Below are 19933 nucleotides of genomic sequence, written 5' to 3'. Positions count from 1 at the left end.
AGCCTATGAAAAGGATAAACGATGCTGGAGAGAAAGCAGTTAAGGGCACTGACAACGACACAGCTACAGGGCAGGGTGACCTGATGCCCTCTCCTGACCTCCACAAGCATCACACACGCATTTGGTACACAAACTACACACAAGCAAAGCACATGTACATTAAGCATAAAAATACAATGATTTGTTCTTTAAAAGTTGAGGCTGGGATGGAGTGGTTAGAAAATTCCAGAAACTCAGCATACCAGTGGGAGTGGCAGGAAGATTAAGACTTCCAGGTGTCTGGTCAGTGGTGGAGGGCATCATTGACCCCAGCACTCCACTCTGGAGGTAGAGGCAGATGTAGAGGAGTTAGAGGCCAGCATGATCTACAGGGTGAGGTCGAAGACAGCCAGGGCTACACAGAGAAACACAGACTCAAAAGAAACAAAGAAGTCAGAGTTCCAGGTGGCTGGGCTATAGGGATATACACACGTAATTGCAGATTTGGGGTTTGAAAGCAGGAGGATAAGCAATTCCATGACAACCTCAGACGCTTGGTAAGTACACGGCCAGTTAGTATTACATGAAGAATACCCTCTCTAAAAACATAACAGGCATTTTGGTCCTGCCAAAAGGCTTCGTTCTACAATAAAGGACAGTTAAAGGATGCTTGGCCATGCCTGTAATCCCTGCCCTTAGGAGGCAGAAGCAAGAAGACCACCACAAGTTCAAGACTGACTTGCTCTACATAGCAGGATTCGGTATCCCCCCCTTCCCAAAAGAAGCACAGTTAAAATTTGTCTTTTAGAGATTAACAGATATTCACAATTGTAGGCCCATATTTTTACATGGTGTGACAGCCAGGCTCTCAGGCCATAGTTAGTATCTGGAGCAGTCACATACCCTTCCAAACAGGCTGCGGCTACCCTAACAAAAAGCTCATATGTTGCTCCTTGCTTTGTAATTATGTAGATCACCTGAGAAGAGGTGTCAATTCCAAGCTAGTGACAGAGCTACAGACATGACTTTAGTCCTGCTACCTGGAAAATAGAATGTTAATGAACTTCCACCTCAGCTTACCTTGGGGGATAAAAGGTGTTTGGATAATAAATGCGGGTAATCTTCAGGATTTGAATGAACCCTGAGACTTCCTTCTGATACTGCTGTGTGAACTGTGTCTCAATTATTCCCGTGCCTCCAAGCCTGTCCAGAAAGGGGAAAATCATTTATGTTGGGGTTTTGGACCCCAACACACAATAAGTAGTAATATTCCTTTAATCCTTTTCCTGAAATTCTATATTCTTCCATTTTATGTGTGTCACTTTGGAAAGAACACATAGCTTTACCAGTGCTAGGCATGATTTTGCCACTGCTGTAACCCCCCAACCTCATTCTCTTTATTTTACTTAGGGTCCCACATGCTAGGAATGCTCTACTACTAAATGTATGTCACCAGGCTCTCTTTTAACTTTACATTTTATATACTTTTTAAAAAGTGTATTTGCCACCTGGTGGTGGTGACACACGCCTTTGATCCCAGCACTCGGGAGGCAGAAGCAGGCCTGGTCTACAAGAGCTAGTTCCAGGGCAGACTCCAAAGCTACAGAGAAACCCTGTCTTGAAAAACCAAAAAAAAAAAAAAAAAAGAAGTGTATTTGCCCCAGGCAATGGTGGCACACACCTTTGATCCCAGCACTCCGGAGGCAGAGGCAGGTGTATCTCTGTGAGTTCGAGGCCAGCCTGGTCTACAAGCACTAGTTCCACGACAGGCCCCAAAGCCACAGAGAAACCCTGTCTCGAAAAAAACCAAAAAAAAAAAAAATTTAAAAGACTGTTATACAGAGAACTTCTATATCAAAAAACAAACAAATTTAATAAGTCATATATATATTTGAGACAGTGTCTCTCTATGTATTCTTGGCTGACCTAGAACTCAATATGTACAACAGGTTGGCCTCCAACTCACAGAGATCCACCTGTCTCTACTTCTGGGTGCTGGGACTAAAGGAGTCTCACTACCACAATCTACATGTCTGTTCCATAGAGAGCTTTCCTAAGAAGGATTTTGGGTGAATGGGTGAAATCTCCTATAGTAACTCAAGCTACCCACAGCAGAAGAGACTCAGGAGACCCAACAATAACCCACAGAGCAAAGAGACGGTCTGTTAGAGGTTGGTTGTCCTGGAACTCATTCTGTAGACCAGTATATGGCCTCAAACTCAGAGATCTGACATTACCCAATATAACTTTCTCTCCCTCCCTCATTTTATTTTTGTTTGTTTGTATGGTTGGTTTTTGTTTTGTTTTTTTTTTAAAGCAAAATTTCTCTGTAGAGCCCTGGATGTCCTAGAATTCACTCTGTAAACATGATTGGTCTGGAACTCACAGAGGCAAGCCTGCCTTTGCCTCCTGAATGCTGGAATTAAAGGTGTGCACCTCCACCACAATGCATAACTCTTAATTTTATTGGTTTGGAAATAATTTTACCTTAACCTGTAGATTTCTTACTTGCAAAGAAGAGATATTTAGGTTCTGGGAGTTTAACTCTGTTGGTTGGATGTATCCCAGTCTTACACAAAGTTCTATGTTTAATCCCTACACCAAGTAAAACCAGACTCCACGATGAAAGCCTGGATCCCAGTGTTCTGGAGATGGATGCGGGGAAGATCAAGAGTTCAAGGTCATCCTGATGCCAGCCTGGGTTGAGCTAGGTGAGACCCTGTTTCAAAAAGAGAGAAAAGAAAAGGGTGTGGTTAGAGTAGAATTTAAGGGCTGAGTCACAAAATAGCTTCAAGTCCCTTAAGTTGTTTTCTGAAGTTCAAAATAATGGTCATGAATTTAGCTCCAATGCTTGGGACAGAGAGGCGGACTGATCTCTGTGAATTCCAGGCCAACCTGGTGTAAATTGCAAGTTTCAGTCCAGACTGAGCTACAATGAGATCCTGCCTCAAAACAAACAAACAAGCAAACAAACAAACAAAAAAAACCCCTAGTGGTGGTGGCACATGCCTTTCATCCCAGCACTCCAGAGGCAGAGGCAGGTAGATCTCTGTGAGTGCGAGGCCAGCCTGGTTTACAAGAGTTAGTTCCAGGAGAGCTAGGGCTGTTACACAGAGAAACCCTGTCTCAAACCTCCCCCCCAAAAGACAAAATAATCATACTCAAAGCTGGAGAGAGGGCTCAGCAGTTAAGAGCACTTGCAGCTCTTCTAAAGGACCGAGGTTCAATTCCCAGCACCCACATAGCAGTTCACAACTGTTTGTAACTCCTGTTTCAGGGGATCTGACACCCTCATACAGACACAAACATACAGGCAAAATGCCAATGCATATAAAATAGGAACACGTTTTTAAATAAATAAATAAATAAATGAAATAGTCATTCACCATTCAGCAAACAAGACCTAGAGGGAAAACTAAGTCTCTGAGGGAAAAACATATAGAAAATATCAAAAACATCTCATCATGTGATTTTGCTTTTACACTGACAGTTTCTTTTTTATTTATTTTTTATTTCTTATTTTTGTTGTTATTATTTTGTATTTGAAGCACTAGCTTGCTTATTTGTGACAGGGTCTTAGTGTGCAGATCAGACTTCGCTCAAATGCTTGGCAATCTGCCTGTCTCAGCCTCTCTAGTGCAGGGAGTATAAACACAAGCTACCAGGTATCATCCCCTAAAGTCATTTGCTGTAAATACTCATTGGTCACCATGATAAACATCACTCTGAGTGACAGGTAAGTCTACTAGCCGAGCACTTGGGGAAGCAAGGGCAATGATCTGAGAGTTGAAGGCCTGCCTACGGTGAGTTCCAGGCTGCCTTAGCCTTGTTGGAGAGATGGCAGGGAACAGACACCTAGCAGGGTCTGTAGCACACCATCATAATCAGCACTTGGAGTTCATCAACTACATGAGGAGATTTTAGCTATACAGTTAAACTCTTTTTTATGATTTATTTATCTTTTATGTGCATTGGTGTGAAGGTGTCAGATCCCCTGGAACTGGATTTTCAGACAGTTGTGAGCTGCCATGTAGGTGCTGGGAATTGAACCTGGGTTCTCTGGAAGAGCAGTCAGTGCTCTTCACCGTTGAGCCATTTCTCCAGCCTAGTTAAACTCTTATAGTTAAACTATATAGTGAGACTTTTTATAGCCCCAAGGCGATGGACACGGCTCAGCAGTTAGGATTGCTTGGTGTTCTTGCAGAGGATTCAGGTGTTCTAGTCCCACCTCCCAAAAGGCTCACATCACAACCATGGGTAGGCATACATGTGGTACATACATTTCGTACATACAGACATGTACGAAAAATACTCTTGCACATAAATTTTTTTAAAAAAAGAATCCTGGAGAAATAGCTAGGAACATATGTTACTCTTTCAGAGAACCCCAGGATCAATTCCCAGCACTCACATGCTAGCTAACTACCATTTGTAACTCCAGTTCTGAGGGAATCAATCCAACACTCTCTTCTGGCTAACATGGACATTACACATATATGGTACAGAGACTAACATGCAGAAAATATACCCATGCACAGAAAAAAAAAAGTTAAAAACCAAAACTGAAGGTGAGTGATAGTGGCACACGCACCTTTAATCCCAGCACTCAGGAAGCAGAGGCAGGTGGATCTCTGTGAGTTTGAAGCCAGCCTGGTCTACAGAGTGAGTTTGAGCCCAGCCTGGTCTATAAGAGCTAGTTTCAGGACAGGACCCAAAGTTACTGAGTAACTGTCTCAAGAAAACATTAAAGAGCTGGGCGGTGGTAGCACACACCTTTAATCCCAGCGCTCAAGAGGCAGAGGCAGGCAGATCTCTGTGAGTTTGAGGCCAGCTTGGTCCACAAGAGCTAGTTCCAGGATAGCTAGGGCTGTTACACAGAGAAACCCTGTGTCTCGACAAACAAGCAAACAAACAAACAAAAATTTAAAATATTAACCCCCTCAAAGGAAAAGCCAAAACAAACACCTAAACTAAAACACACAAATAAACATAAAACTGGAAGTTAACATCACAGGAGAGTTTATTTTTAAAATTATTATTACTTTATATTTTTGAGTATTTTTCCTGAATGGATGGTTGTGTGTTGCATAATTCTAAAGTCTGTATATGCTGTGGTCCAATTTAGAATACACTTTGAAGGGGGCTGGAGAGATGGCTCAGTGGTTAAGAGCATTGCCTGCTCTTCCAAAGGGCCTGAGTTCAATTTCCAGTAACCACATTGTGGCTTGCAACCATCTATAAAGAGGTCTGGTGCCCTTTTCTAGCCTGCAGGCATACACACAGATAGAATACTGTATACATAATAAATAAATATTTTAAAAAAAAGAATACACTCTAAATACTTTTCTACTTTCAGCTTTCAGGCAAAAGTATGGGATTTTTTGTTGTTGTTGTTCTTTGTTTTTGTTTGTTTTTTGAGACAAGGTCTCTATGTAGCTTTGGAGCCTATCCTGGAACTTGCTCTGTAGACCAGGTTGGCCTCAAACTAACAGACATCCACCTACCTCTGCCCTCCAAGTGCTGGAATTAAAGGTGGATGCCACCACCACCTGGCTTTATATTTTATTTTTTGTAACTGGGTCTTCCTATGTAGATCTGCACTGGCCAGGAATTCTATGTAGACCAGCCTGGCTTAAATTCACAGAAATCCAACTACCTCTTCCAAGTGCTGGTTTTAAAGGGGTGAGCCACTCCCACGGCCCAGGAGACTGTAGATAGGAGCTCGGGAAACTAAAGCTGTTATTGTACAGACTGCAATTTTATTAATTTTATTTATTTTGTGCGGTGCATAGGTGGGCACTTAAATGTCAGTTCCAGGGCAACTTGTGCCAGTTTCTCCTTCCACCACATGGGTCCTAGGGAAGGGAGTCAGGTTCTTTATCCTGTGGTTTTTGAGTTTTGGTATTTTGTTTGTTTTCTAGACAGTGTTTCTCAGTGTAGCATTGGCTTTTCTGGAACTACCTTTGATGATCAGGCTGTCCTCGAACTGAGATTTGCCTACCTCTGCCTTCTAGTTCTGGGTTTAAAGGGGTGTGCCACCAGACCCAGGGACCAGTTTTTTTTTTTGACCTGGTGGGATCTCTTGTGGTTACATGGTCTAGATGTTAGAGAAACAAGTCTTCAGAAGTCAGCGGGCATAATAAACCTTTAAAATTTTCTCTTGTCTTTGGTTAATGTCTCTTGCCAGCAGATAATCAAGAATACCAGGACAGTTAACAACATTTGAAGGCTGCTTACATGGAAACAATATTACTTCTTTTTAAAGTTTTATTTAATGTACATTGGTGTGAAGGTGTCAGATCCCCTGCAACTGGATCTTCAGACAGTTGTGAGCTGCCATGTGGGTGTCGGGAATGAATCCAGGTCCTTTGTAAGAGCAGTGAGTGCTCTTAACCACTGAGCCATCTGTCCAGCCCCAACAATATTACTTTTACATATGATTTTCAATAATAGTAAAATAGCCGTGAACCATGTTTAAGGCCTGAGCATATATGCCTTGATGTGTGGCCGTATTACTTTCTCAGATACTTTCAAAGAATCTTACAAAGTAGATTAAACATGTGTTTATAGTTAATAAAAATAAAAAAATAAAGAAGCACTGCTCTTGCTCCCCTAGTCAGCCAGGGCTTCACCTCATCAGATGCAACTTATCCAGTGCACATTAGTGACTACCTATGATCTTATTTTCCCCCAAAAGAAAAGGTTCTTTTTAAAAATTATTTCTTGCAGCTGGGTGGTGGTGACGCATGCCTTTAATCCCAGCATTTGGGAGGCAGAGGCAGGAGGATCTCTGTGAGTTTAAGGCCAGCCTGATCTAGAAGAACTAGCTACAGGACAGGCTCCAAAGCTACAGAGAAACCCTGTATTGAAAAACAAACAAACAAACAAAAAAAACAAAAAAATATTTCTTGCTTTTTTTTTTTTTTTTTTTTTTGGAGGAAGGGTTTCTCAGTGCAGTTCTGATTGTCCCAGAACTTGTTTTATGGACCAAATCAGGCTAGCCTAGAACTCACAGAGATCAGTCTGCCTTTACTTCCTGAGTGCAGGGTTAAAGGAGTGTGCCACCATGCCATTCTCAAAAAAAAGAAAAGGTCATTTTGAAACCCCTTGAGAAATAATTTCAAAAGCCACAAAACACTATGGCTACCTTAACTATACTGAAAAGCTGTTCCCTATCACCTTTTAAAAACTTGTTTGTTTGTTTGTTTGTTTGTTTGAAGCCAGTGTCTCTGTGTAACTTGGAAGTCACTTGCAGACCAGATTGACCTCCGATGCAGAGATCCCCTGTCTCTGGCTCCCAAGTGCTGGGATTAAAAGTGTGCACCACTACTGCAGACTCACACATGCTCACCTGTGCTGTCTGTCTTTTCCTAAAGACCATCCCCCCCTTTTTATGAACTTGGATATGCTGATAATTTATCAATTTCAAATCTTATTTTTATTTTATCCATATGAATGTTTTGATAACATGTATATCTGTATACCATGTGTATGCCTGGTACTGTCGGAGGCCTGATCAGATCCCTTAAAAAGGAATCACAGCTGTGAGGGGCCATGTGGGTGCTGGAAGGTATCTAGGTCCTCTGTGAGAGGGGCCAGTGCCCTTAACTGCTGAGCCATCTCTCCAGAATACCCTACAAAAAGATTATTTCTCAAGTGTTCAACATCCTTAGTCCTTAAGGAAATGCAGGATGGTGCTTGCCTTTAATCCCAGCAGGTAGGTGGATCTCTGTTTCTGCGTGTGTCAGGCCCAGAGCTTCATAGTGAAAAACCTGTCTTTTTTGTTTGTTTGTTTGTTTGTTTGTTTTTTGAGATAGGATTTCTCTGTGTAGCTTTGGAACCTGTCCTGGCACTTGCTTTGTAGACCAGAATGGCTTCGAACTCACAGAGATTTGCCTGCCTTTGCCTATCAAATGTTGGGATTAAAGGTGTGTGCCACCATCGCCTGGCAGAAAACCTGTCTTTAAATAAAATGTATTCATCAAGCTTTTTTTAGAGAGAGAATAGAACTGATAGAATTATATACATATATACATACATACATACATATATATGGGATTTGTTATTCAATTAACTTATAAATTTAATTTGTAACAAATTCATAATTTAATTTATAATTTATTTAATATTCATATATGTATATGAGATTTATTAGCGTGTCTTACAGGCTATGTTTTGAGTAGTCCAACAGTGACTGTCTTCTTACAGTCTTTTTTTTTTAAATTTTATTATGTATACAATATTCTGTCTGTGTGTATGCCTGCAGGCCAGAAGAGGGCACCAGACCCCATTACAGATGGTTGTGAGCCACCATGTGGTTGCTGGGAATTGAACTCAGGACCTTTGGACGAGCTGGCAATGCTCTTAACCTCTGAGCCATCTCTCCAGCCCCCTCTTCTTACAGTCTTAAAGGTCAAGGACCTTCTAGTTGTTCAGTCCAGGAGACTGGCTGTCTCAGCAGTTCCAGTCCAATGCTGGGCTCCTAGGGGAGTCCCTGAGAGCTGCCAGGGTTTAGTCTTCCCTGGAACCCCGAAGAAGTAGTTCTAATACCACTGAGGAAACACCTTAGGAACTGGATAGATGGATTTGGCAGCGTGAGTGAGGGCAAGCAGGAACAAAGCAAAAACTTCCTTCTTCTAAGTCCAACAGAAGGTGTGGCCCAGATTCAAGATGGATCTTCTACCTCAGATAATCCAACCAAGACAAAACCCTGACAGACATGCCCAGTTACTTGGGTTTTAGTTACTATTAGGTGTAGCTGATGGTGTAATTAGCTATCAGAAAAAGAGAATAATCAAAGAAGACGTCTGAAGTTGACCCCCTGCCTTTACATGCTTGGGGACAATATGTGTGTGCACACACCCAGAGATACACCACACATTCTTGTACACAAATTGGTAGGTAAATAACTATAAAATCAAGAAGTCGGGCAGTGGTGGCACATGCTTTTAATCCCAGCAGTCGGGAGGCAGAGGCTGGTTGGTCTTTTTGTTGAAAACCAGTTTGAGCCAGGCAGTGGCAGGCAGAGCTCTGTGAGTTCAAGGTCAGGGTGGTCTACAGAGTGAGTTCTGGGACAGGCACCAAGGCTACACAGAGAAACCCTGTCTCAAAAATCCAAGCAAAACAAAACAAAACAAAACAGCTTATTCTAAACAGCAAGGTCCAGCCCATCACAGGACTACAACATAGTGAGACCCTATCACAGAAAACAAAAAACAACTTAACCTTATAGGGTGTTCTAATCTGCTCCCTTATTAGGGATCTAACCTAGTCTCAGAAAACCTGAGCAATAAACAAAGCAGAGACCCCCCCCTTTTTTTTTAGGACGTTGTATCCTAGGGGCATAAAACATGCCTTTGAGACAGATTGCTATACAACTTAGGAAAATTAAAGCTATAGGGAATGTGGACACTGAAAAATCAGAGCCTTTACCCTCAGGCATGTGGTGGGAGGATGAAAAACTCAGATCAAGGAGTGTTTCAAAAGGCCAAGTGGGCTGGGATCCACCTCCTCTGCCTCCCAAGTACTGGAATTAAAAATTTGTATAATCACAGAGGGCTTACTTACCCCATCTGTCTGTCTGTCTGTCTGTCTGTCTGTCTGTCTATCTATCTATCTATCTATCTATCTATCTATCTATCTATTCTTTTTTGTTTGTTTGTTTGTTTGTTTTCAAGACAGGGTTTCTCTGTAGCTTTGGAACCTGCCCTGGAACTAGCTCACAGAGATCTCTCCTTCCCAGTGCTGGGATTAAAGGCCCGTGCCACCACTAACTGGCCATTCATTGTTTTTCAACACAGGGTTTCTCTGATCCCAGCACTCAGGAGGCAGAGGCATGTAGAGCTCTGTAAGTTTGAGGCCAGCCTGGTTTCAGAGCAAGTTCCAGGACAGGCTCCAAAAACCACACAGAGAAACCCTGTCTTGAAAAACTAAAAATAGAAAAAAAAAAAAAAGAATAATCATTGTAGCTGGGCAGTGGTGCACGCCTTTAATCCCAGCACTTAGAAGGCAGAAGCAAGTGGATCTCTGAGTTGGAGGCCAGCCTGGCCTACAGAGTGAGTTCCAGGACAGCCAGGGCTACCCAGGGAAACCCTGTCTTGAAAAACAAACAAAAGAATAATCATCATTAGAGGAATTGTTTATTGCAGCATTGTTAAACATTTGAAATAAAATAAATGGCCCTTCTTTGCTACTTTTTCTTTTAATACTCTTTTTGTATGTTGATACTTGGTCTCTCTACATAGGACTGGCTATCCTGAAACTCACCCTGTAGACCAGGCTGGCCCTGAACTTACAGAGACTCACCTGTCTCCTAAGTGCTAAGATTAATAAGCATCACACCTAGCTTTAATGTCTTTTAAAAAATATTTAATTTGTATTTTATGTGTATGAATGTTTGCCTGCATGTATGTGCATCCTAGTGATGAAGGATCCCCTGGAACTAGAGTTTAGATGGTTGTGATCATCATGTAGGTGCTGGGAACTGGACCCTGGGTCCTCTGCAAGAGCAGCAGGTGTTTTTAAGCACTGAAGCACTGAGCCATCCCTCCATTCCCTTTGTTTTTTTTTTTTAGCCTGAGTTTTTTTTTTTTTTTTTTAGCCTGAGTGTTCTTTGTCTCATTGTACCATCAAGCTGGGCCTCGCTGGGTGGTGGCAGCGCAGCCACCAGTCTGGCAGGCGAGACCAGTCTGGTCTACTAGAGCTAGTTCCAGGACAGGCTCCAAAGCCACAGAGAAACCCTGTCTCAAAAAAAAAAAAAAACCAAACAAAAAAAAACCCCAAAAACAAAACAAACAACAACAACAACAAACAAAACAAAACAAAACAAAAGCTGGGCCTCAAAGTTGGTTAGTTTATTGTATTGTTTCATTTTGCTTCCTTTTTTCTTTTTATGACTTGCATATATGTCTGTACATCACAGATATTCTTGGTACCTTCTGAGGGCAAAATAGGACATTAGATTCCCAGGGGCTGGCAATACAGTTTTGAAACTTCATATGAGTTCTAGAAATAGAACCCAGGTCCTTTGGAAGAACAATCAAGGCTTTCAATCACTAAGCTGTTTCTCCAGGCCCATGACTTTTTGTTTTGCTTTGTTTTGTTTTTAAGACAGGGTCTCATTTTGTAGCTCTGGCTGCCGTGGAACTCACTACATAGAACAGGCAGGCTTTGAATGCTCTGCTTGCCTCTCTCTCCCTGGTGCCGGGATCAGAGACCTTAGAGCATAGTTTGTGCTCTTGGAGTGGAATGGGTAGATTTTCTCTTCTCAGCGGCTAGGAGAAGAATGTTTTCTTCCTCCTTTAGCACCCCTCCTTAGAATATTGCCAAATGCTAGAAATATAATGACATTCCATTTAGTTCTCCTCATCCTTAACTGGAGAATAGTTAAGGCTTGAAGAACTTTCCATCAACAAAGCCAAACTGGAAAGACCTCAGGGTCAGGTGAGACTCAGGTTGCCTGGGGCCAGGCACTGTGGAGCTGAAGCCCTAGGGGCTCTAGTCAGCTGCTTTTGTGGTTCTAGCTTCCTGAGTTCTCACGCTGTCTGATTGCAGAGCTGTCTTCCTGGGTCTGTTGTTGGGTGTTGGGCTGACATGATGAGTTCTGTATCTCCTACCTCTGAGAGCTAAGGAGCTTGCTTTTTTTGTTTTGATTTTTCCATCATTTTCATGACATAGTTAGTAGTCCTGAGGCTATGTACTAAAATTTGCCCAACTAAGTTTGAGAAAGATTAGTTTCCTAATTTTTGTTTGTTTCAAGACAGAGTTCTCTGTATATCCCTGGCTGTCCTGGAACTCACTCTGTAGACCAAGCTGGCCTCAAATTCCAGAGATCTGCCTGCCTTTGCCTCCAGAGTGCTAGGATTAAAGGCATGCACCACCGCTGGTTGGTAAAGTTTCTAATTTAGTATTTTGTGTTTGGTCGTTATTTGATGATTTTATTTATTTATTTAATTTTTTTCTTTTCCTTTTTTGAGACAGTTTCATTGTATAGCTCTACCTGGCCTGGAACACACTATGCCGATCAGGCTGGCCTGACTGTCTCCTGAGTTCTAGGATTAAATGTGTGGCTTACGTTTCCTAGAGATAACTTAAATAGGCTATACTCAAAATCAAGCAGGAAAACAAAAGCTCATTTGGGGCTGGGGAGATGGTTCAGTAGTTAGGAGCACTTGGTCTCTTCCGGAGGACCTGAGTTCAGTGCTCAGCATCTACAGGGGTCCAATAGCCATGGTAACTCTAGTTCCATGGGATCTGACGCCCTCTTCTGGCCTCACTGACACAGCATGCATGAAGTGCACAGACATACATGCAAGCAAGACACCAATATACATGAAATAAAAAAGAAATTTTTTTTTACAGTTTTTTTTTTTTTCGAGACAGGGTTTCTCTGTAGCTTTGGAGCCTGTCCTGGAACTAGCCCTTGTAGACCAGGTTTGGCCTCGAATTCACAGAGATCTTCCTGCCTCTGTCTCCCGAGTGCTGGGATTAAAAGTGTGCACCACCACCACCTGGCTCTTTTTTTACAATTTTAAGAATTTACAATTTGGTTTTTTCCTGTTATTAGTTGGGAGAGGTTAGTGATTATTAGTGAGTGTGTGATTGCTGGTGTCAGAACCTATAGTTGGAGTTTCTCTGGGTCTTGGTAACCAGTCTCAAATAACCATTCAGAGACTTATTATTAATTATAAATGCTCAGGCTGGTTACTAGCTAACTTTTCCATATTAAATTAATGCGTATTTCTTATCTACCCTCTGCCATATGGCTGTACCTTCTTTCAATACAGAACCTTCATCTTGCTTCTCTCTTTGCATCTCTTCTTTTTTTTTTTTTTTTGATTTTTCGAGACAGGGTTTCTCTGTAGTTTTTGGTGCCTGTCCTGGAACTAGCTCTTGTAGACCCGGCTGGCCTCAAACTCACAGGGATTCGCCTGCCTCTGCCTCCCGAGTGCTGGGATTAAAGGCGTGTGCCACCACCGCCCGGCTTCTCTTTGCATCTCTTGAGACTCCGGAGACAATGGCATTCTTCATCCCAGTATCCTCTGTCTGGCTGTCCCGCCTATATCTCCTGTCTAGCTATGGGCCAGTCAGCTCTTTTATTAAACCAATCAGAAGGTGCCTTGGCAAAGGTGCATCTTCACAGTGTACAAAAAGATTATTTCATAACAAGGGCCTGTCTATGGAAATCAGGGGAAAATTTTCCAAAGTTTGTTCTCTTCTTCCACTCAGGGTTCTGGGATCAAACTCGAGTCACCAGGCTCTCAAGATAAGCCCTGCTACCCATTGAACCACCGTGCCTTTACTTGTTCTGTTGAGAGAGTCTCATTATATAGCTGAGGTTGGTCTGGAACTCACCGACATGGCCAGGATGGATTATCTCCAGCCGCCCAACCTCCCAAAAGTAAGATAAATCAAAGTTTAGCTCTGAGGACACTTTGTTCATATCACTATCAGGATTTCTGCTGGTCAGTGTCTTTCTTCTTTTTCTTTTTCTTTTTTTAAATTTATTTAACTTTAATTTATTTGCCTTGGTGTGAATGTGTCAGAACTTCCCTGGAACTGGAGTTATAGACAGTTGTGCTTCCATGTGGGTGCTGAGAATTGAACGCAGGTCCTCTGGAAGAACAGCTAGTGCTATTAGCCACTGAGCCATCTCTCCAGCCCAACCTCCCTCTTTTGTATTTGGAAGAACTTCTATAGAGGCTGATCATTCCTCTTTCCTTGTGGCCCGCTCCCTCCACATGACCTGAAACTGCCTGCTCAACAGTGGCTCCTGGTCAAGACTTTGCTCAAAGATCGAAATCCTGTGCTGCCAAGGGCACCAGCTGCTGCCTCTGACTTGAGTCACTCGGGCTTCCTCGTTTCCCAAGCCTGCTAGCCTGTTGCTGTTCAGGACTCCCGCTATCCTTCCTACAGTCCTCATATTTGCTTATAATTACAGTAGTGTCAATGTTTGTACTTACAAAAAAATATTGTTTTTTTAAAGTTTTTCAAGACAGGGTTTCTCTGTGTAGCTCTGGTTGTCCTGGAACTTGCTTAAACTCAGAGATTCACCTACTTCTCTTTCCTGAGTCCTGGGATTAAAGGTATATACCACCACTGTCTGACAGATGAAAATAATTTTAATTTATAAATTTACATGCCGGGTGGTGGTGGCGCATGCCTTTAATCCCAGCACTCGGGAGGCAGAGGCAGGCAAATCACTGTGAGTTCGAGACCAGCCTGGTCTACAAGAGCTAGTTCCAGGACAGGCTCCAAAGCTACAGAGAAACCCTGTCTCAAAAAACCAAAAATAAATAAATAAATAAATAAATAAATAAAAAATAAAAGACTAAAAAAAAAACAAGAAAAAAAGCTTACAATTTCTCTACCAAGGTATGAAAATTCTTTAAAGTTATTATTATTATTATTATTATTATTATTATTATTATTATTGTGTGTGTGTGTGTGTGTGTTTGAATGATGTGTGAGTGCAGGCTAATTTACAGAGGTCAGAGGACAACTTTCAGGGATTGGTTCTCACCTTTCACAGTGGAATCTGAGAGTCAAATTACTATATTTTGGTTCATTAGCATCTGAGAAATTTCATTTTCCAGGCAGATGTAGTGGCTTATATATGGGAAGCTGAGGTAGGAGGATTGCCAAGAGTTCCAAATCACACCTGGTCTCTACTAATGCAGTTTAAAAAAAAGTATTCGTTTATAGCATTCTATGTTCTGTTGCTATAAAAGTCCATGAAACTACTTCCATGAAGTAGGTAATTTAAATTTGTGTTTTTCCAGGGCATGATCATTCACACTTTGGCCCCCAAAACAATCTCTTAACTTCCTTGGGCTTGAAAGCTGTGTTTTTACATGGACGATGGGCTTTAATCTCAGTACTCCAGGGGCAGAGAGATGTGGATGATTAAGGCTAACCTTGTCTATGTACTGAATTCCAGACTCGCTGCGGCTATACACTGAGACTGTTTCAAACAAACAGGAAAAACAGAGCAACAGAAAATGTGGTCTGATGAGCAAAGGCACAGGATACAGAAGGATAGATTGATAGGTTAAGGAGCATAGAGGAGTGATGTGATTAGACTTATAATTTAAGAAGCGCAAGTTTGATTGCTTCCAGTGTTAAATCAAGTCATGAGCGCCCTGTAAATAGCAATTTTAGCACTGCTTGTTGGCACTTGCTGAGTCCCACTGGGAAAACCTCTCTTTTGTTGTGTCTGCAGCTTGGACCTTGGTCCCTAGAGACAAAATACAGCTTTTTTCCCCTCCCTCAGCAGCCGGTGGAATCCTTTTGTAGGGGTGAGAGCAAAGCAAAGACAGAGGTGAGAAAGCTCAGCTGAGGACTTGAAAGAGGCAGAGCACGCAGGGCAGACTTGGATGTGTGAGACTGAGAAGGCCTGGTGACAATCGAGCTTGAAGACTTAGCTGTTCATCTGGAGAAGGGAACAAGGCGTTTTGAAAAGCCCTCGTGTGTGAAGGACGGACTGAAAAGATCACGATCTTCGTGGAGAGTGGTGACGGGAGCCTGAGGAAAGTGGGTGATTTCCAGACGCATTAAAGAGACGAATTAAGACGGCAGATGGGCAGCACCCAGGCCCCGGCTTCTAGTGACCTCAGCGGTCACGGGTGAGTGCGAACTTGGTGTTCCCGCGTCAGGGCGGTGGGCGTGGCCTGCTCGCGCTGTCGTCCCGGTGACCGGGTGGGGCGGGGCCCGGGGCGGGGCTGACGGGCCGCTGCGTCACTTGGTGGTGGCGATGGTGCGTGTGTGTAGGGGGCGGGGGATACGCTGGGCGCGTCCCCGGGGTCACGTGGTGCGCAGCGCGCACAGTCCTTCTGTCGGTTGATCCTGGAGCGGCGCAGCAGGAGCGGGGCCGTGAGGTGAGCTCGTGGTGAGGCGCGGCGACGCGAAGCCAGCTGGTTGGGGCCATGGCGGGGGCAGGCCCCGTGCCGCGCGCGCGCCGTGCGGGCGGGACCGGGGACGGAGGCCCCCGCTATTGCGGGACCCTGGCTCAGTCCCGCTCCCCGTCTGGCCCCCGATTACCCAGCCCCGGAGGGAGGCCCGGGGACCTCTGCTGCGAGCGTGGCGGGCGTGCGAGCGCCGCCCAATCACTGCGGCTGCCCGCGGGAGTGACGGCCATCACGGCCAATCAACGCGGCCCGAGGGGGCTGGGCTGCGAGGTGCGGGCCCGGGGCGCGGAACGGGGCTGTGGGGGTGGGGAGGGGTGCCGGAGCTGCACCCCCAGCTTGACCAGTGAGATTGGGGTGCATCCTAAACTGCTGCCTCTTCCGTGGGAACGCGTTTTTGTGTAGTGCCTTTCTTATCCTGCTATGGGAAGCACACCCTGTCCTCAAGACCCTGTACATGGGAGTGTCCCCTTTCTCTATAGTTTGTAAAATCTGGGCGTCGCTCCCCTTCTTTAAACGCTAGTCCTGGGTTTTTTTTTCTCAGTTTCTAACCATCCCTGAGAACGGGCTGAAGACATCCTCGCTTTTCTTTGCTCCCCTATTCTGAGGCGACACTCCCATATTCAAACCTAATTAACAGTACTCCCTTTTCAGTCTACTGATAGGTCTCTCAGAAGTCAGGTCAGTAACCAGAGTTTTGGAATACTTTTTTATATCCCACAACTCTGAGGAAAAGAATCCTTCTTTCCAAGCCCCAAAGCTGGTATGCTTTCAGAAGTTAGTAAATTTGAGGGCCAGTTTTTTTTTTTTTTTTTTTCCCGTCCTACAGTCTGAGGTGAGCATCCCTTTCCGGTTCTAGTCCAAATCCTGATGCTATGGCCCATAGTTTTCCCAGTTTCACCTATAAGGGGTTTCACTGACTTGTCCTTAAGTCTGTCCTTGGGGTTGTGATTTTTCATGTGTTCTCCAACCTAACTTGTTTCTTGGGGGAGACCCGCTTTCTTGTCTGAGAGTATGTTTACTTTCTGGACTTCAAGGTTTGAGATGCACCTCTTTTAGCAGGAAACATCATCCTGGGGGTGCAGCAAGTGACCTTTCTCTTGGATCCTTTCACTAGTAGATGGGGTCATTCTTGAGCACTCCTCCCCCATTTTCCCACCTAGTCCTTTTTTGTTGTTGTTTGGTGTGTGCCATGACATGCATGTGGCGACCACAGGACAACTTGAAGGATGTTATTTCTCTGCTTCCCCTTCGTGGGTTCTAGGAATCAACCTCAGGTGGTCATTCTTGGCTGCAATTGTCAAGCGGCCAGCTAGCCAACCCTCCTGTTTTGAGGCCAGGTCTTGCTGTGCAGCTCTCCTGGAACTCACTGTGCCACTGTGCCGTGCGGGCTGCCTTCCAATTCATGGTCCTGCTGCTGTGGCCCGGACTGAGATTACAGGTGCTTCTTCCGAGCCCCTCTTTTTTCTCTCTTTCTTTTAAGCTTTTCTGCCATTCAAGATAGTTTCACTCTTGCGTTTCCTTCCCTTTTTAGTACTTCATTCCTCTTCATGTGCTCTCCCAAGCTCTTTAGTGTGTCTCTTTGGTCTGTCTTCCTCTGTTGAGTGCATAGCTACAGAACGCTTTCTGTGCCCTCCCCGGGGCCGTTCTTTTAGTCACCCCTCCCAATCCTTTCTTCCCTGACAGGATCCCTTCCAGGCTTGCAGCTTTCATTGTTGTGAGGCCCTGTCTCACGAAGTCCAGGTTATCCCCGAATTTACTGAGTAGTCCAGGTTATCACTTATTGAGTAGTAGTTCAGTTTGACCTTGAACCCATGGGATCCCCTGCCTCAGCCTCACAAGTGTTGGGGTTCTGCAAGAATGCCTGGCTCACATGACTTTTTTTTATGTCGTTTATCTTTCTGCAAATAGAAATCCCTTTTGGTTCACTGCCTATCCAGGCATTTTTTTGGCTTCTAGTTCCTGTTGGACACTGTTTTGCTTATCTGGTGATGATAATGATTCTCCCCTCTCTTCCTCTTTGTTGGAGGTGGCCACAAGACCAGCACTTCCTGACCTGTTGCTGCAGTCAAATTATAAAGGAATCCCCTTGTAATTTTTTGGTTATTTGTAGTACTCTTTAATCTTCTGATGCTTTACTTTCTGTACGTTTCTGGTGAAGTTCTCAATAGTTTTTGTGGGTCTGACTCCTGCAATCGAGGCAGGAAATCTTGTTGCAAATTTGAGGGCTGCCTTGGCCATTTGATGAGTTCCAGACCAGCTAGGGATACATAGCCAGACCTTGTATCAAGCAAACAGATCTGAATAGGTAGGTTCTATTTTTCCTCCCTCCCCTCACAGGGTTTCTCTGTGTAGCTCTGGCTATCCTGGAACTCCTTCTGTAGACCAGGCTGACTCACACTCACAGAGATTGCTTGCCTGAGGGCTGGGATTAAAGGCATGCACCACTGCTGCTCAGTCTTCTTCCTTCCTTCCTTCCTTCCTTCCTTCCTTCCTTCCTTCCTTCCTTCCTTCCTTTCTGAGACAGGGTTTCTCTGTAGCTTTCAAGTTTGCCCTGGAACTCACTTTGTAGACCAGGCTAGCCTCGAACTCACAGAGATCCTCCTGTCTTTGCCTCTCAAGTGCTGGAATTAAAGGTATGTGCCACCACTGCCCAACTCCTCTTTTTTTTTTTTTTTTTTTTTTAACCTCCCTGTTCTGGATGAAGGCTTTAAAGATTTTTCTAGTAATGTATGCCTTGTAGCCTATAAACTACCTTCCATTAGTTCTCTATCAAGAAAAGAAGTCATAAGGGCTGACGGATATAGCTCAGTGGTGGGATACTTGCCTACCATGTGTGGAGGGCCTGGATTTGATTCTCTGCTTGAAAAACAGTATATAGCAGCCTGATGTGGTGGTGGTGGCGCCTTTAATCCCAGCACTTGGAGGCAGAGACAGGCAGATCTCTGTTAGTTTGAGGCCACCCTGGTCTACAGAGCGAGTTCCAGGGCAGCCAGAGCTGTATAGAGACTCTACCTCAAAAATGAATGAATGAATGAATGAATAGAAAGAAAAGAAAAACTGTATTTCTCTCTCTCATTCTTCTTGAATATCTGCCTGTCTTTTCTCCCAACCCCCACTTTAAAAATCTACAAACATCTGGGACATCTTGTCTCAATAGGTCCGCATCCCTAGTATTTCTTTTTTCCCCTCCAGATTTTTGCTTTTCATCCTTGAACCCCTGATTCATTTCTCCACAGCTGGAGTTTCACATGCTTAGGGGATAATGACTCCTCTGACCTTTCTTCCTTTTGGTAAGTACTTTACAGTGCAGCTGCAGGAGGCGAGGCTGGGGGAGGGCTTTGGGGTCTGAGAAGCTATACCAGTAGGACAGGGCAGGAATACAGCATTTCAAGACCCAAGTTCTGAATCTCATTTGGAAACTGGACATTTGCCAGGCACCTGCTTCCTAGGGATGCTGGGGGATTTAATGGTACCCCTGGGAACCTGTAGGAATTAATGGAGCTTGTGGGGAAGTGCCCCGAACTCGGTGTGAGAACTTGAATAAAATTGACCATTATTGTGTTTTGGAACAGCTAAGCTGCTTCAAATTTTTTGTTCATTAAAACCCTAGAACTAAGTTGTGTTATTTCAGAAAGGGAAATAAATCCTGTGTTCAGTATATTTCTTAAAAAAAAAAAAATTGGAGGTCTGTCTGAGTAGGTCGTAATAAAATATGATTGCTTACGTGAACAGGTAGTTTGTCTCTTTATTTGGCTGTTGCAGCTCTCTGTATAATGCTTTAAGTATACCCTTGAAGGGTCCTACATTCCTGCTTCTCATCTTGAATGTGCAAAGAATGGTCTACCTGTCCAAGCAGTTAAAATGCTTCTTGGATTTAGTAGGTGGGGGTGGGGTCTGAATATATGCCATTCTAGTTTTTGGATGGTGTTAAGATTAGGGAAGAACACCTTGAGTAGCTAGATCCCTATACAGCTGGAGTGCTCAATGAAAACAGAAATCCGATTGTTAACCAAATGCTAGGGTATTGCTTTCACTTTTCCCTTTGTCCA

At 43.8% G+C, this 19933-nt stretch overlaps 1 protein-coding gene across 4 annotated transcripts in view; it reads left to right on the top strand.

The window, feature by feature from the left end:
• The first annotated feature begins 15581 nt into the window (after window positions 1-15581).
• Window positions 15582-19933, top strand: part of Phf20 (PHD finger protein 20) — a 100721-nt gene continuing 96369 nt past the window's right edge. For 2 of the 4 annotated variants that reach the window (XM_085697160.2, XM_085697157.2), the window contains exon 1: window positions 15708-15854. The gene's annotated coding sequence lies outside the window, so the exon portion shown is untranslated. Of the gene's footprint in view, window positions 15603-15707; window positions 15855-19933 lie in introns of those variants that run through there. The other 2 variants (XM_048431606.3, XM_085697158.2) reach the window with 2 other exon arrangements.

This window comes from Myodes glareolus, chromosome 10 (assembly GCF_982192425.1).
Source record: "Myodes glareolus chromosome 10, mMyoGla1.1, whole genome shotgun sequence".
In the NCBI taxonomy this organism is placed as follows: domain Eukaryota; kingdom Metazoa; phylum Chordata; class Mammalia; order Rodentia; family Cricetidae; genus Myodes; species Myodes glareolus.
The sequence above is the reverse complement of the archived record's forward strand: the minus strand, read 5'-3'. Positions and strand labels throughout refer to the sequence as shown.